The following is a 9,344-nucleotide window of genomic DNA, read 5'->3' as shown; positions in this document are numbered from 1 at the left end:
CAGGCCTTGCACGAACAAAAGGGATGAGAAGGAGAATGTGGGAGTGGAACCAGAATAGCTCTGGAAGGCCAAGCGCTGGTGCTCCCTGTCTGTGCTACCATGATGGACTCTTTTCCTCTCCACCCACCGCAGGAACTGTCCCTGCAGCTCCAAACAGGCCCTGTGGAAAGGATCTCAGGAAAAAATAGATGCTGCAAGGCCTTTTAATTTGTTGAAACACCCATAGAGCACAACTTCTCATTCACACAGCCCCTCAGTAAGCAAAGAAGACAGTGAATTGGAAAGGGGATGACAATATTACCATATGTGAAAAACCATAAGCAGCAACAAAAAATACAGAAGACAGGCTGGGCCTACAACAATTTACACTATAACTGTTAAACAGAAGATGATGGGCAGTTTATAGCTATAAGGAAATAATCCAGTCATCAGTTTCCTCAGGGCATCCTTGAGCTCCTGGTTCCTCATGCTGTAGATGAGGGGGTTCACCACCGAGTACAGAACAGACACCACCAGGTCCAGGGATGGAGAAGAGATGGAGTGGGGCTTCAGGTTGGCAAACGTGGCAGTGCTGACAAACAGGGAGACCACGGCCAGGTGAGGGAGGCAGGTGGAAAAGGCTTTGTGCCGTCCCTGCTCAGAGGGGATCCTCAGCATGGCCCTGAAGATCTGCACATAGGACACCACGATGAACACAAAACACATGAAAACTAAACAGGCACTAAAGACAATAAGTCCAGATTCCCTGAGGTGTGAGCAGGAGAGCTTGAGGATGTGGGGGATTTCACAGAAGAACTGGCCCAGGGCATTGCCCTTGCACAGTGGCAGTGAAAATGTATTGGCTGTGTGCAGCAGAGCATTGAGAAACCCAGTGGCCCAGGCAGCTGCTGCCATGTGGACACAAGCTCTGCTGCCCAGGAGGGTCCCGTAGTGCAGGGGTTTGCAGATGGCAACGTAGCGGTCGTAGGACATGATGGCTAGAAGTGAATATTCTGCAGTAGCACAGAACAAGAAAAAAAAGAGCTGGGCAGCACATCCTGTGTAGGAAATAGCGCTGGTGTCCCAAAGGGAATTGGCCAAGGACTTGGGGAGAGTGGTGGAGATGGAGCCCAGGTCAAGGAGGGCGAGGTTGAGCAGGAAGAAGTACATGGGGGTGTGGAGGTGCTGGTCCCAGGCTATGGTAGTGATGATGAGGCCGTTGCCCAGGAGGGCAGCCAGGTAGATGCCCAGGAAGAGCCAGAAGTGCAAGAGCTGCAGCTCCCATGTGTCTGTGAACGCCAGGAGGAGGAACTGGGTAATGGAGCTGGTGTTGGACATTTGCTTTTCCTGAGCATTGGGGCGCTGTCATGAGAAAAAAAAATGCAGTGAAAAGCCAGGGGAGAGTTCTCCGAAAAATAAAACCAACTCCCCTAGACCCTCCCCTGTCACACACAGATACCCTTTTCTTTTTCTAGGAGAACTTTCTCCAGCACTGTGGCTGGAACCCTGCTTGGCGCTGGAAAATGTGCAACCGAGAGCAGGGACTCTGCCCATGGGCTCTCAATAATTCAGCCCAGCTCTGCAGAAATGGGGCCACGGGAACGGTGGGGACTGTCCTGGTTCTGCTAATACAGAAGGGCTGTCAGCACTTGCTTTCCAGTGATAAGGAACAGAGATGGTGAAGGCAGTTTAAGAGTTCCAGGATTCTTTACATCTCCCCACATATTCACTGCAGAGTATTGTTGGGCGTCAGAAACCCTCAGCATTTCTGCTGCACTCCGGGAAATTAGAGCAAGTCCTGTGAGGATGCCTGTGGGTCAGTGCAGAGTGAGGGCAGCTGGTCTGTCCCTCTGTCTGGCTCCAGCTACCCTGGGCTAGCACCTTTCTGAGATGGAGCCTGATCACACTCCCATGTTACCCTGAAAAGCCACCAGGCACTGCTAAGAATAGAAGGACCCACCTCAGAGCATGACATGCCTCACCCTTTCCTAAGGTCTCAGCACCCCACATTTAGCCCAGGACACGCACGACTTCTTTTCACAAAGCAAACAGCATTTTCTCTGATGCTTCATCTCTGTGCTTCTACATGGCGATTCAGATAACACAGAGATGCTGGAGGACAGGTACGCATCCTGGATAGAAGCTCACAGCTTGGAAGGAAACCTTAGTGAGACAGCCAAGGGTCCTAATGATGGCATTTGATTCAAGGAGACTCAGTTCATTCCCCAGCCCCACAGACTGCATTGCCCACACCCCACAGGTCAGAGCAAAGCTGGGACATGTGTTCCCATGGACACACCTGCAGGAAATGACCCACAAGATCAGGCTGTGACTCTGCAGCTGAAACTGCCATCCCCAGAGAGCCTGACAGCAAGAACAAGATCCCAACAGCAGTGACCCAGAGCAGGGGAGCAAGAAGGACAATGCGGTGAGGGTGGGGGTGAGAGAGGCCAGGGCAGAGGCAGCCGGGCACTCAGACAGCGTCACCCTTCCCCAGCTGTGCAGCCACCTCCCACACACCAACATTGCCGGGCAGCTGCTCTCAGCCCCTGTGCTCTGCAGAGGAACTGGAGCTCTGGCTGCACAGGAGCTGCTTCATGCCTTGGAGCCCCCGGCCCTGAGGGCAGAGGCTTTGCTGGGTGGGACAGGAGGCCAGGGGGCTGCTCACAGGAGGGATCTGCACTGCAGGGGATCACAGGGACTTTTCTCTGTTCTCCCACCCATAACAATTCTGGGTTCAGTTTCCTCCCATTTCTGATCATTTCCCTGCTGCCTGGAGATTCTCCCCCTGGGAGGTGTTTCCCTGTCCATGTCTCTTCCCTGTCAGTGCTCACAGACCCCATCAAACCCTCTGTGCCCTCCCCCTGGCCCTACAGATCCTGCCTGTTCACAGGGCACTGCCTGGGGGCATCTTCCTGTTTGCAGGCTGGAAAACAGGACAGGTCAGACTAGGCTGACGGGTCCAGCAAAGGTGATCTAGGTGCTGTGCACAGGCAGAGGGGCGGTGAAGGGATGTTATGAACCTTCTGGCAGATGTACTGATCACTCAGAGTTGCAGTTCAGGAGTCTCAGTGACTTGTTTAATCATGAGAGCTCATTTTCATTTTATCCTTTCCTGCACCCCCCACCCCTTGGGAGAGGAAGCTGAAAAGACAGGCTCAGGAAAGCTCCTTATCTGTCTGGTAACCCTTGCATTGATCTTGTCCTTGAGGCATCCCCTTGGAAAAATCCTGGGGGTGATCTGGAGCTGTGAGCAGCACTGACTCATACAGCACCCTCTCCACGGCAGAAGCATCTTTTCTGCCCTGATAGGGTTTGCTCCTTCCACTGACATCTTCTCCCCTCCTTGTTGTTGGGATCTCCCGGGGCAGGCTGAGCGCTGACCGTGGCACACGGCAGAGTCCCTGCCCCGGCACAGCCCTCGGGGGCATGCACCCTGCTCTGCAGGACAGCCCTGGGAACCCCTGGGTGCTCCCCCTTGCAGTCATCTTCAGGAGAAGTTGCCGTCATGCCCTTTCCCATTGATGGTGCAGCAGGGAAGCCCTGCTCTGGACCATGTTCTTCTCCTCTACATGAGAAATACTGTGTGAGAGACCTGGCAGATCCTGTAATACTGTGGGATGTGCCAACTTGAGGAGATACCACCAGGACATGCAGCAGCATTGTTCTACAGCCAAAGACTTACCATTTTAGGACTGTGAAGATTTGTCTCTCAGTGAGCCCTCAGCAACCTACAACCCTACATTGCCTTTCCCCTCTCTCTGCCTGGCTCCTGTGCCCTCGGTGCTGCAGGCAGAGCCCTCAGCCCTGCTGTGCTGTGCAGAGGAGCTGCTCCTGGGCAGAGCTGTCTCTCTGCAGCGCTGCCGCTTGCCAGGAACTCCCTTGGTCCCAGCTTAGCAACAGAGGAGCAGCCCATGATGTCCCTTTCTCTGTCCTCTCTGGGCTCCCTTGTGGTGTCCCTGGAGCTCTAGGGGAACCTGCTGTGAAACAGGCTCAAGTCAGCACTGATTTCCTTGTCTCAGCTGAGGAGAGACACTTTTTTCCTGCAGAGTCATTTCTCTCATTTGAAAAATATTATGGTCCAGGAATCAGCTTTTCACTTCCCGTCTTTGGACATGACGACCAGACAGGGGCACGAAATGATCTAATTTGCCTTTTCTGAGGGGAGGGAAGAAATTCTACCCCCATTCCATGTCTGTAGTCCTCAGCTACCCCCACGCACAACACAAACCCACAGGAGATGGATTCCTCTGGCCTCAGTTCAGGTGCACACGCAATAGACACTGACTTGTGAGCTCCTTGTCTCAGGTCCCGTGCTAATGAATGGAGGCAGAGGCCAAGACTGATGTGCTGAGATGCAAAGATGAGGTGACATGTGAAGTGCCAGTTGTGATGCACAGTACATGGAGCTGGCTGCAAGCTGAGTGGAGCAATGTGGAGAGGAGAGGCTGCATCTGGGGGCAACTTCTTGTAGAGTGGTGGGGAATCTCTTTGGTCAATAGAACTGACATCAGATACCCACTCTCAGGATGAGAGAATCTTTATTTCTTATGTTTGGGGCAGCTTATGCAGGGATTTATTTGATGGAGTCTGGAACCACAGACAGAGCTAAGTTTCTCTCTGTCTTTTCCATCAGCTGGGTTGACTCCAGCTCCTTTGACTGTAATGGCAGCGGTGTCATGAAAATCCCCACGTTGTCTGATGATACTCAGGGAAGTTGTTCCTTCTACTGCCAGTTACAGACCTGCAGTGTTACGTGAGGTGCCAAGGCTCTCGCACACCCCTCCTGCATTGGGCAGGGACAGCAATGGTCCTGTACGGGACAGCCATCCCCATTCACACTGATGTGTGACCGACACCCCGGACAGCACTGCAGACAGACTCGGTGTCTTTGTGAAACAAACTGGTTGCCACCACGGGAGTGTGGCAGGTCCGTCATTTCTCTATCCAGTAGATGTAAGGCGGTCTATGAATAGGAAGCACACTGCACTGGAGTCTCCACGTATGTGTCTACACATTTAAACTTCTGTTTTTTCTCTCCACCAGCCTTCACTCACCCCCTTGATGATACAGCTGAGGAACGGACCAACACTTTCCACAGTGGGCCTGTCAGCAGCACCTTGTCAGTCATGGAGATCACCTTCATGTCCATCAAGGCCCTCCAGGGCAGCAGAGACACCACTGCCAGGTCTGCACTTCCTAGCCCTGTTTCCCTCTGACCGTGGGGACAGCAGGGTTTGCCCACGCTCTTGACATTCAGTTTCAGCTTTATGTTTTTCTCTACCAGTCACTCTTTCTCTTCTATGAAGGAAACTTTTGCACACACTGGGACTTGGATTAGAAACACCAAATCATAGAATCATTTTGGATGGAAGAGACCCTCAAGATCTTCGAGTCCGACCATAACCCAACTCTAGCATTAAACCATGTCCGTGAGAAGCTCGTCTAAAAGTCTTTTAAACCCCTCCAGGGGTGGTGACTCCACCACTGCCCTGGGCAGCCTGTTCCACTGCCTCACAACCCTTCCCATGAAGAAATGTTTCCTAATGTCCGACCTGAACCTTCCCCGGCACAACTTAAGGCCATTTTATCTCATCATATCACTTGATACATGGGAGAAGAAACCAAGAACCTCTATGCTACAATTTGCTTTCAGAGAGCTGTGCAGAGTGAGAAGGTCTCCCCTCAGCCTTCTTTTGTCCAGGCTAAACTGCTTCAGCTCCCTCAGCCGCTCCTCATCAGACTTGCGCCCCAGACCCTTCACCAGCTCTGATCCCTTCTCTGAATTCGCTCCAGCTCCTCATGGTCTTTCTTATAGTGAAGGGCCCAAAACTGAACCCAGGATTCAAGGTTCGGCCTCACCAGTGCCCTGTACAGGGGGTGATCACTTCCATGGTCCTGCTGGTCACACTATTCCTGATACAAGCCAGGACGCTGGTGGCTTTTTTGGTCACCTGGGCACACACTGGCTCATGTTCAGCCACTGCCCATCGACACGCCCAGATCTTTTTCCACCAAGTAGCTTTCCAACCACTCTTCCATGATCCTGTAGCGTTCATGGGGTTGTTATGACGCAAGTGCAGAACCCAGCACCTGTCCTTTTTGAATCTCATAAAATTGGCCTCAGCCCACTGATCCAGCCAGTCCAGATCCCTCTGTAGAGCCTTCCTACCTGCCAGCAAATGAACACTCCCACCCAATTTGGTGTCATCTGCAAACTTATTGAGGGTGCACTTGATCTCCTCATCCAGATCATGGATAAAGAGATTAAATAGAAATGGCCTAATTCTGAGCCCTGGGGACACCACTCATCACCGGTCCCTAAATGGATTTGGTTCCGTCCACCACAGCTCCAGCCACTTCTTTACCCATTGTAGATACACCCATCCAGGCAATGAGCTGCAGCTTCTCCAGAAGATGCTGTGCGATAGGGTGTCGAAGGCCTTGCTGAAGTCTAAGGACACAGCATCCACAGCCTTTCTCTTATCTTGTTGATCACTTTGTCATAGAAGGGAATCAGGTTGGTCAAACAGGACCTGCCTTTCAAAAACCCATGTTGACTGGGACTGATCATATGGTTCTCTTATATGAATCCTGTGATATCACTCAAGATCATCTACTCCATAACCTTGCCCAGCACCAAGGGCAGACTGACGGGTCTGTAGTTCACCAGGTCATCCTTCCAGCTCTTCTTGTAGAAGGCTGTCATCATGGCCAACATCCAGTCAACCGGGACCTCCCCACTTAACCAAGATTGCTGGTAGATAATGGAAAGTGGCTCGGTGATCACCTCCACCAGCTCCCTCAGCACCCTTGGGTGTATCCCATCTGGCCCCATAGACTCATGGGTGTCCAAGTGGTGTAGCAGGTCACCAACCATTTCTCTTTGGATGATTTGGGTTTCATTCTGCTCCCCATCCCTGTCTTCTGGCTCAGGGGGATGGGGACCTGGAGCACAAGTGTTCTGACTGTTAAAGACAGAACAAAGACAAAGAAGGCATTTAGCACCTCAGGCTTTCCCTCATTTTCTGTCACTATGTTTCCTACTGTATTCACCAGGGGATGGAGATTCTCCTTGGCCCTCCTCTTGTTGCTGATATATTGATCGAAATTGTGGGAGATTTGAGGGATTTCCTTGAAGTTAATGGACATTGTATGGAACTGTAGTGAATAGGCATCTGAGGCCTTTGTATCCAGCAAGAGAGCAAGAGTTGAGCAGCCTCCATGCCTTAAGTGACTTTGTGCAGCCTTGAGCAAGTGAAGAAGAGTCAGCAAGTCAGCAATTTAGTAGATACTTTTTGCTTAGCACTAGAGCTCGTGCAGATTTGTAAAATACAATTATTTGTTAGTTTGCGGCGCGTGAACAGTAGCTACTGACCAATTACAAGCAGCCTTTAGATGCGTGGATGGCACGTGGACAGGTCAAAAAGATGCTCAAAGAGAATTGTAACAATAAACGGCTTTGCTTGAATTCACATTGGATTGTGTGGAGTCCGTGACTGTCGCCCTCCCATGTAATTAGTCCTGACACTGTATCCACAGCAGTGTGTACATATTGCCACCCCCTAGATGCGTTAGGGGGCCGTTAAAATCAACCTGACAGGTATGCAAGGCCCACTGACCATGTTTTATCTTTTCCCATGGCCTACATAATGCCCTTAAATGTAACCGAGTACAAGTAGCACAAAGATCTGCGCATGTTTTACAAGTCTAAAATAGCAAAGGGCTTTGATTGTGAGCCACGTTCCGTGCACGTGAAGTATAAGCCGATTGATGTCCACAATCTATATGCACGTTTAGATCTTGAGCATGCAGCTTGGCAGAGGCCATATTATTTACTTCCCTGTTGTTTTGTGACTTAAATGTATCAACTTTATTGTGCTCTTCTATTAACCCTTCACAAGGCGAATCCACCTCCACAGAAAAATAAAAGGGATGAAAGTTTTGCAATGCCCTAAAAATCCCCCAAAGGCATGCAATTGTGTTACTGTGGCTGGTACGGAAAACTGCCGGACTGTTTGGTATTTCTCTAAGCTGTCCATGCCAAACTATTCCTAAAAATAGTGCAGTAGCACTAGGGCCCTGTGTTTTCATTGGATTAGTTGCCCGGTCTTGGTCCTGTAAATGAAATTTCAGGATTTGCCAGGTACTTCAGTTTCTTATTGTGACACTGCCATGATCATCAATATAATGGCAAACAGAAATGGTACCTGACCAGAGTGCGACATTAGCTGCTATCATTTGGTGGCAAATGGAGGGACTGTGTTTGTCAGGCAACATGGGGGGACTACAGAGATGCTGCTCGCTATTGTAGGAGGAAATTCATGCTGTCAAAGCTCAATTAGAATTGAAGCTGTTCAATACTGTGAAGGGCAATCAAAAGAGTTTTTTAAATGTATTAATAAAAGCAAACTAGAAATAAACTAGAAATAAACTAGAAATAACTTTGGCTCATTACTCGATGAGTATGGTCACCTTATTAACAGGGACATAGGCAAAGTTGACGTGTTTAGTGCTTGCTTCACCTTGGTCTTCAACACTGATGATGGACTTGTGGGCCCCCATAACCCTGGACTGGAAAACCACAGCTGTGAGAACGGTAAACTCCCAAATGATATGGAAATTGTACTGGATCTGCTACTCCAGCTGGATCCCTGCAATTCGATGAGGTCTGATGAGATTTCACCCAAGATTGCTTGAAGAGCTGGGGATGTCATGACAGAACCTGAGGGAATGGCAGAAAGATGTGCCAGGGCATGCTCAGGCTGGACGTGAGGAAAAGGTTCTTCACCCAGAGGTGCAGGACACTGAACTGGCTCCCAGGGAGGTGTCACGGCCCAGCCTGACAGTGTTCAAGAAGAGACTGGACAAGGTCCTCAGACACACGGGGTGACCTGTGGAGTGTCCTGTGCAGCGACAGGAGTTGGACTCCATGATCCGTGTGGGTCCTTCCAAATCAAGACATTCTCTGATTCTGTGTATCCCTGAGGCAATACTTGGAAAGTACATTGCTTTTGTTGCCAGATAAAGGCAAACTGGTCTGGTATTGAGCTGACAGGTGGGGTGGGCACAGTGCGGGTGATGGGGCCAGGCACAGGTGGCTTTTTTGCATAAGCATTAACTTTTGCCATCAGCAAAACTTTTCTGATGTTCTGATCCCATCTATTTCTGACTGTGGGATACCAGCTTGTACAAGATCATTCTACATCTGTGTCCTCATAACCCATGCTGTAATTCCATTTTGGTTTTCTGTCTTTCCTTAATTTACCACCCAGAGGGTCCCAAAATTACAGCCAAAATTTCCCCCAAGGAATTTACTAGAGCACCTCCCTTACCTGTAGCGGTTGTCACTGCTGCTGTAGTCA

General features: G+C 50.3%; 1 pseudogene; it reads right to left on the bottom strand.

Annotated features, from left to right (window-relative positions):
- Positions 1–363: 363 nt before the first annotated feature.
- Positions 364–1,533, bottom strand: LOC136115603 (olfactory receptor 14J1-like; annotated as a pseudogene).
- Between the last annotated feature and the right edge of the window lie 7,811 nt (positions 1,534–9,344).

Source organism: Patagioenas fasciata, unplaced genomic scaffold (assembly GCF_037038585.1).
Source record: "Patagioenas fasciata isolate bPatFas1 unplaced genomic scaffold, bPatFas1.hap1 Unplaced_278, whole genome shotgun sequence".
Classification (NCBI taxonomy): domain Eukaryota; kingdom Metazoa; phylum Chordata; class Aves; order Columbiformes; family Columbidae; genus Patagioenas; species Patagioenas fasciata.
Note: the sequence above shows the minus strand (reverse complement) of the source record. Positions and strands in the feature narration are given on the sequence as shown.